Below are 9,334 nucleotides of genomic sequence, written 5' to 3'. Positions count from 1 at the left end.
CGTAACACCGGGGTCTGAAATGAAGCGTATGTTCTCTAACTCATACCAAACGATCTGGGAATGTTATTCTCCATAAATCATTGCGTCGTAGGTGCTAGTTATGGCCGGCCTGGGTGGCCGAGCGGTTCTAGGCGCTTCAGTCTGGAACCGCGCGACCGCTACGGTCGCAGGTTCGAATCCTGCCTCGGGCATGGATGTTTGTGATGTCCTTAGGTTAATTAGGTTTAAGTAGTTCTAAGTTATAGGGGACTGATGACCACAGATGTTAAGTCCCATAGTGCTCAGAGCCATTTGAACCATTTTTTGCTATTTATGAGGAGTGCATTCCCATGCTGTCAGTGTTACCGTCTCCGAACTGCCCATCAACAATAAGCAGTACACAGTGCTGCAAAATGTGCTCATATCCTTGGGCATTTAGAGTGATAAAGGGACAACATTCCATATACGACAAACACTACCATACCATGAAAACTTGTATGGTTTGACAAGAAGGATAGACTACACTCACAGGTAGTCAGAAATAAGCCCTTCTATTTTTAAGTAATGCAGAATGAAATACGAAATGGCCATGAGAATAAGTCTAATAAGGGGATCTGGCCCATAGATAATATAAAAAAATAATCGAAAGCCTCACAGATACATGTGCACCGCAATCGACCAAAATTTACATTCGTTACCATTTACTAAGCTCGTAAAACAACAACCCGTCTCTTAATTAGCGTCTGCAACAGTCTGACTCACTGGGAATGTTTTACGACGGATAAAACACAGCCGTTTATATTTAACGTTCTCCACTGCATATTCCCGCTACCCTGCTTTCCATTCCCACTTTCCTTTGCTTGTGGTCACATTCGTTTGCCTTGTGGTCAAAACGCCCACTTCAGTAACATTGCGTTTGATTTCATTGCTCCGTCAAATACCCTTTCTTTCCATAAAAAGCGAATATTCACTTTTCATTGCGTATTCGCTTAGCAATATCTATTTCCTGCAAATACGAGGCAACGCGTAATGCTGTAGCCAAATCTGCATTTTCCGTTCAGACTCTTCGCGAAAACTAAGCAGGAATTCCTACCAAGAACACATAGGCAGCTCTGTTCTCTGCCTCCCTGAGTTTGACGCGATCGGCTTCTGGATTCTCTATCAACTCGTATGTTTGTGCATTTACTTTACGGACTGTCCGAAAAAGTCTCCACAGACTCACTTGACTCTTCTGTCAGCCCACTCAATTACTCTCTAAAAAACCTAGCACTCTTCTGCTTACGATATCTCTGACGCAAACCTTCCGCTAATTGTTCGAACGTTCTTCCCTTATTCAGCATTTCGTGACACATCACGATGTCTTAGCGTTACCCTTAAGGCGTAAACTGGCCACCCGCAGAGTAATTTCATCTTACCAATGACTAATTCCAGCTGCAGCTAATACAGCATTAATGAATACCGTTATGCCCTCGGTGTTCTGTCGGAGAAGTGTTTGATTAAGTTAGCTACTGATGGATCTCCTGGAAAGTGAGGCGCTGCTACTGGCAATTTAAATGCATTCCAAACCTATTGTGGCTTCTGCGCAGCGAGCAAAGACTCTGATCCAGCCATCACTTCCTCATGGCGTAACTTCTGTTCAGCATTTTCCTCTAATAATTGAGACACTTGCTCCATCACAGTGGTTATACTATCATTAGCAGTAGCTGACCTTGTTTCTAGCATCCTTGCGGAATTCACTACTATTTTATATTTATACTGAAAATATTTACGTCAGAGCAACATATACCAAACAAGAAAACTGTGACTTACAAAGCGTGAAACTAGAGTTAGCTTCTTCTTTTGCTTGATCATCGCCCAACGACACTCACTACACTCATGTGCTGCATGACCAAACTCTCTACAGGCATACGAATTCGCTGGCACAAACTTAGTTCACTATGATCCGCTAAATTACAAATTGTACATCTCACCGGTACCAATGCGCCTGTTTACAATTTCCTCTGAATTCTGGTATCAGGAAAGGTGCTTTGGCCATGGAAATCTGATCAGTACGCCTTAACTCTGCCATATCACAACAACAGAGAGAGAAAAATACCTTTTGTGCTTACCACGTTGTGGTTACTAATGCGATGTGTGAACATTGTAGATGCACACCACTGCCTCCGAACTGAAGATGTTGGAATCGAAAACTTCCGATGCCAAATTCTCTGATAATGACGTCAGAGTGCACACTTTCTTCGCCAATTTACGGAGGGCCGAGAGGAGACACCTCCGCGTGAAGTCGGGGTAGTTGTTGGGAAACTGTGAAACGTCCTACACACTATTAGAGTTCATTTATTAACAATATTTACAAGGCGTCGTTCTACTACACCATCCTCGATTGTTGTTAATTCAGTTACGTGTTGGGTTCTATTCGACATTGGTCCAGCCAGCACAGCGAATGGACGCCCATGAGAAGATGTTTGCGACCTTGGTGCCGTGGCAGGTTGCCGGTGAATTGGGGCGGCTGTTGCCCAACGTGAAGTAATCTTGTGCTGACTGCCAGAGTGTCCTTTGTCCTACTCCAAATTCTATATGGCCCATTCGTGATGTACCTCCGTCGATAGTCGTGTGCTCGGTTGAGCTCCTTACTGCCTGGTAGGTCTCAGCACCTGAAGGCACTTGAGTGTTGAATGGGAATGTTGCCACCAAGTAGCCCTGTTGATGGCTACCGCATTGAAATTCAATACTTGCAGCACCCTGCGATGTGGTGTTGTTGGAAACAGTCAGCAGCTCTATCAGTAGAGGGCTAGCAGTGAGGAGCATGAAACTCACCAGTTGCAGTGATCCTCTCAAGTACACAGTTCACAGACTATGCTGGAGCATCTAGGACATAAATTCACTACAGTGTTGTTATCATGGAATCGAGTGCTATTACTGTGTATACCATCGATCCCAATGATTAACTCGCGTGCTGCAAAGCTAGAGTATTTAAAGGCTATGACGTGAGGCTCAGTTCATAATGGCTGCATATGTCCTCCTTATTCTACTATATTTACTTAATAGGCTTTTCACTGCTGTGCCAGTTCCCTGCTACATGCTTTTACATAAGATATAGATTTTATTGCGCCGTATTTTACGAGCTAATGAAAATGTTTGTCTCACTTTCTTTGGTTTTGTGTGACAGTCTTCCTTCTGCTGGATGCATGTGCTCACTCAGCAAATGTTGCCATATTGTGTCGAGGGCCTGAACCACTTGCAACATATCGGCTTAATTCTTACTTCTACTTCTGTCTCTGGCAAGACTTGACTTTGCCTGTGTCAATTTAACGAGTTTTTACAAAAAAATTTAATTTCCTACCACTTACTATTCAATACTCTTACTAAACCATACGTCGATTTGATGTCAGCTTTACTTTACCTAAATTCGTTCGAAGCTCTTTTTATTAAATTTTAAAAATAGTTGTAGCAATACTATTACTGATACCCAAGCACTTTGCGCGATTCACGTTCTGTTATCAAGTTTGTAGACTGCTTGACAGAAAAAGGTAAACACTCAGGAGGGGAGGGGGAAACGAAATTGAACTTCGCAGCTTGAGAGGAAACATAATTTTATTTTAGTAACTACAAAATCGAGTCCAATTAACAAAGAACTAGGTAGCATGAGTACACTCATCAGAACGGTTTACCAAACCCTGTGGTCTGGATGTGTACGCTGATTCGGTTAGTATGCGTGCATTTCCTGATGCAAGCTGGCCTACAACTGTTGTAACTGATCCTTGATATCCTGAGTACTGAAAGTGGGATCGAATTCACGTCCTAGCTAGTCCCACACATGTTCTACAGGGGACAGACCTGGGGATCTTGTTGCCATGAACAGACTGCTCATAGCAAAATGTGCTATGTGTAGACGACACTGCCCTGTTCAAAAATCACAATATGAAAGTGTCACATGAGAGGTAACACATAAGAATGCAAGATGTCTGTGACATACTGTGGTGCCACTTGGCTTCCCTCTATCACCACCAGTGATATCTACCAACAACATGATGCTGGGAGTGACATCATTGTAACCCACGAAAAAATCGGAAGAATGGGATCTCTCCCCAGCTTGTCACCATAGCTGTCGACGATGGTCATCTGGGGTAGTGCAGTTACTGAAAAGAATACAGCCCAATCATCAGCACACCATGCTTCCCGTTCATGGCGCAACTCCAAACGCAATCGTTTTGTGTTGTGGAGTTAATGATAATCTACGCTTGGGACGATAATTCCGTGATCTAGTTTCCGCAAGCCTGTGACCAAAGGTGCTGGATGATACATAATGGTGCAGAATCCCACTACTTGTTCTCAGATGACAAAGGCAAATGTGAAGGGGTTACGATGTGTTTGGTGTACTGGACGGTCGTCGAATGTGGTGGTCGCAAGTGGCCGACCAGAACCTTGACAACCAGTATGCCTGCCCTTTCGTTTCCAACAGTCCAACACTGCTGCATTCGAATGCCACACAAATCTGGATATTCCACGATTCGGCCAGCCGGCCAAATGGAGAGCAACTATGAGGCCCCTTCCAAACTTTGTCATGTGGTAATAACACTGTCTCTCACCAGGGCACAGCATCTCCCATGCCCTTGACAGTTATCACTCTTTTGCTTCTCTTTAGGTCCCTTGTGTAAGTCGTGATGCGTAAGTCAGTGTATTCGACGCAAGTGGCTCCTGTGTCGACACATAAGAGGACAGATAAAGTAAACGTTGAAGTACGTACAAAATTGTTGCAAAATGCCACACAATTGAAAAAAAATTGCTACTGCTTTAAGCTATGGGGAGTACTTTGAATAGGTCGTAATACTTGTAAGAGGTCCATAATTAGAGAACTTGTTGCTAGCGCACTCGAGCTGATGTAATTTCGATGTATTGCTCATGCGCTGCCTGCGATATGTAAGCTAGAAGAGAATCTGAGACCAAAGAGTAGTATTGACTGCAGTAGGAACTGTGTAGCAGTAGGAGTAAGTTGTTGGTAGCGAGCAGTCGTGTCTGGTGTATCGTGTTGGCTGGGCCGGTCGTGTGCAGCGATGGCAGAGCCTGAGCGTTGAAGGATAAGGTAAAAGCAGCCTCGCGCATATGTAGTATTGTTAATCAAGTCCCATGTAAATATTTTAAAAAAAGATCTGTTAATAATAATCTTTCTCATAAAAAGTAACTTTTGACATTAATCTCAATTCAATAATTTCTCCAATCCTTGGCCATCCGATTACTGAAAAGAAAAATCAGTTCTTCCCTTTTATATAAGACAAATCTATCGGCCAGCATTGTACTTAGCTGCGCCAGGAAAAATATCTTATAGGAGCAGATATATACGCGTTATCCGGCGACCTAATTAAGGTAAGACTTTTCAGCTTATTCAGAATGATGTATCAGGGCCATGACGCAGCGTTCCTGACGTCCAAAATTTACCAGGTTAACTTGACTGTCAATTATTGAAAGGTTATAGGTTTGTCACATTGTATATTTTCACTGTTGGGTAGTTACGCTAAATGAGAGTATTATTCATATTATTATTTTATTTTGTGGGGAGGTTACAATATTTTATTTTGTGGGGGGGTTACATACTATAGAATGAATGATTATGTGAGAAGAAACCGGGATTCAGCATATCATCATACAGTGAAATCCACTTATTCTAGAAGCAACAAGGTAATTTTCACAGTAGTCGCCAGCTGTAAAAGTAAATAGCAATAGTAAGCTGGAACTCGGATAAAGGGAAAAAATAATTATACTGTCAGAACCGATGCACAGTGTATAGCGCAGAAAATATTTTGCTTGAAAAATAGTCATCTGCGGGAAACTGGGATGACGTAATTGGCACGTGAATGAGTTCAGTAGCTGAGAAAGTTTCGGATAGCAAACATTTGTCTATAGAATATCACCTCAATGTTACGGGAATAATTGGCTATTTCTGCAGGAACCGAACCAGGTTGTGCAGTGGTTATCACACTGAGTTCCTTTTCGGAAAGCCGCGTGGCATTAGCCGAGCGGTTTAAGGCGCTGCAGTCACGGACTATGCGGCTGGTCCCGGCGGAGGTTCGAGTCCTCCCTCGGGCATATGTGTGTGTGTTTGTCCTTAGGATAATTTAAGTTAAGTAGTGTGTAAGCTTAGGGACTGATGACCTTAGCAGTTAAGTCCCATAAGATTTCACGCACATTTGAACATTTTTTTCGGAAAGGTGGTGATTCAAATCCCGGCCAGGCCAGTCACTTTTGTCAATGCTGTCCCTAATCATCCTAGGCGAATTGAGGAACGATTCCCTTGAAAAACATATAAGGGATTCCTTCCTCATTTTCCCTCAGTGTGAGTCTGCGCATCGTCCCTAATGAGCGCGTTATCGACGTAACTTTTAAACCTAATTTTCAGTGCATGTTGTAACTACTGCAAGGCCATTTCAAATTGTTAGACTTGAAGGAAAAGAAAATTCAAATGATAGAGCTTGTATCTCCATTATGGAAAGTCAAAGGAAGGGTCCTGGGAGGATGCAACGCATCTAGAAGGTAATTACAAGACGTTAGTGCGAACAGTTCTTGACTATTGTTCCAGTATTTCGAGTCCTTATCAAGTAAGCATGACAACAGACGTGTAACAATTTCAGTGTGGCGTTGTTAGGATCATAGCATATTGGCAGAGTCCATACCAGAGCGTAACAGAAACGCTTGGGGAAATCGTATGGCAGTCCTTTGGGGAAGGACGACGCATTTACAGAACTTGTATTCAAGGAGAATGTGCAACAATTATGCCAGCAACATCATTGCTCACGTAGGGTTCATGAGAATAGGAGCCAGGGATTAGGGCACGTACAGAGATGTACAGACATTTTATCTCTCAGTACGCAAAAGGAATAGGAAAGAACGTCGATAATGTTGGTACTGTTATGACGACAACGAACGAGTCGTCGTCGATGTTGACTGGTGGCCAATGCTGAACAGAAACAAATAAATCACAGCAGGTCTTTTAGTAACGTCGATAGGTGCTGGCTGCATGGTCTGGATCTGCAACGACTAAAATAATTAGAAGTCATTGGTAAAAGATAATATGCATTGTACTTAACTGGTTGTACAGGATTCTTCTTAGCTGCATACATATAATTATAAACAGATAGCTATTGAGGTCTCACTTACGCCATATGTTAATTAGCGCCTTGTTAGAGGTTGCTTCCTATCAGCCGAAGGCTGTGCTACTTTACTACTTGACGTCCCGAGCAAGACTGGACGAGAGCTCCCTAGAAACTTTATACAAGCCGCGGAGCGGCGCTGCTCACGACTCGCGGGTCCAACGATTCCAATACGGACCGCGGTCGATATCTGCAACGCCTAACAGCTGTGGTATCGAACGTTGATACCACAGGTACGATGTATCCTCCGTCATCCACTGTGCAGTAAGTCACGGAGTATTTATGTGGATGAAAATCTGATTACAATTAAAGCCTTACTTACAAAATACGCATTTAGTCTCTAACAATAAAAATATAGATCTATTATCTACCACTGCAGCTGCCGCAAGTGGCAAGACGGAATCCTCAGGCATAAAAGTGGCAAACTGACACGATACTTTGACGTTGTGTCGACATGCTACTACCAGGTGCTCGGAAGAGCATTTCGATGTTTGCGTCCGACGAGATGCCCGAGGAAGCCTTTTCGACACACCTGCTGGGAAAGATTGTCTTGCAGCTACGTTTATTTAATATTTTTAGTGATTACAAGTTGGGTTTTACTTTAGCTAGAGTACGTTTCGTTCGATGGTAGAGTGTATTTTTACCTATATTTGAATTGCCATTCCCGTATTATTGAGGAAATTAGGCCAGCCGGGAGCCCGTGATGAGAAACTGCAGTGTAGGCACACGCTGATCTGCAACAAGTCGTCTCGCAAACTGCTTTATCTTTTGCGCACACTAGCGTCTATGTACCGATCCCATTATTTGATATGGTAGATGCGTTCTCTATTATCGCATCTTGTTCACCTTGGTAGATGCCAGGGAAATTCCTAGTCGTTCCTCTTCCGAACCACCGTTTCCGTTTTTCTGACTGCAAATGAAAAGTTTATAGTAATTTGTGGAGGGTGGGGGGACGGGGGATGGGTGAACAAATGAGGGAGCAAACTAATAATATCTAAAAAGGTAGGATGGCTCTCGTACGAGCTGGACTCAATCACACAATGCAGATGAAGGCAAGTAACATCACTGTTGGCAGCATCAACATTTGTGGTATGCATAGTCCCACCAAATTCGTACACAAGTATTGGTCGTCTTATGGTACAAAATTACTGTAAGGAAAACATATACAGCGCTAGCATTAGATCAATGCTCACCATGTTAACAGGCCAGGAAGTTTAAAAACAGGGTTGCTCTGCTACAGAACCAAAGATTCTTACTGTATTCGCTCTCAGATAAGTAGGCTACACTGTAAGTAGATAGTAACAGTTACAGAGTTGTGATATTGGTGCACTATCCGACGTATCTGGACACCTACACTACTGGCCATTAAAACTGCCACACCAAGAAGAAATGCAGATGATTAACGGTATTCACTGGACAAATATATTATACTTGAACTAACATGTGATTGCATTATCACGCAATTTGGGTGCATAGATCCTGAGAAATCACTACCACCTCTGGCCGTAATAACGACCTTGGTACGCCTGGGCATTGAGTCAAATAGAGATTGCATGGCGTGTACAGGAACATCTGCCATGCAGCTTCAACACGATACCACAGTTCATCAAGAGTAGTGACTGGCGTTTTATGACGAGCCAGTTGCTCGGCCACCATTGACCAGACGTTTTCAGTTGGTGAGAGATCTGGAGAATGTGCTGTCCAGGGCAGCAGTCGAACATTTTCTGTATCCAGAAAGGCCCGTACAGGACCTGCAACATGCGGTCGTGCATTATCCTGCTGAAATGTAGGGTTTCGCAGGAATGGAATGAAGGGTGGAGCCACGGGTTGTAACACATCTGGAATGTAATGTCCACTGTTCAAAGTGCCGTCAATGCGAACAAGAGGTGACCGAGGCATGTAAACAATGGCACCCCAAACCATAATGCCGGGTGATACGCCGGGTGACGATGACGAATACACTCTTGCAATGTGAGTTCACCGCGATGTCGGCAAACACGGATCCGACCGTCATGATGCTGTAAACAGAACCTGGATTCATCTGAAAAAATGACGTTTTGCCATTCGTGCACCCAGGTTTGTCCTTGAGTACACCATCGCAGGCGCTCCTGTCTGTGATGCAGCGTCAGGGGTAACCCCAGCCACGGTCTCCGAGCTGATAGTCCATGCTGCTGCAAACGGCGTGGAACTGTTCGTGCAGATGGTTGTTGTCT

This window comes from Schistocerca gregaria, chromosome 2 (assembly GCF_023897955.1).
Source record: "Schistocerca gregaria isolate iqSchGreg1 chromosome 2, iqSchGreg1.2, whole genome shotgun sequence".
Lineage (NCBI taxonomy): Eukaryota > Metazoa > Arthropoda > Insecta > Orthoptera > Acrididae > Schistocerca > Schistocerca gregaria.
The sequence above is the reverse complement of the archived record's forward strand: the minus strand, read 5'-3'. Positions refer to the sequence as shown.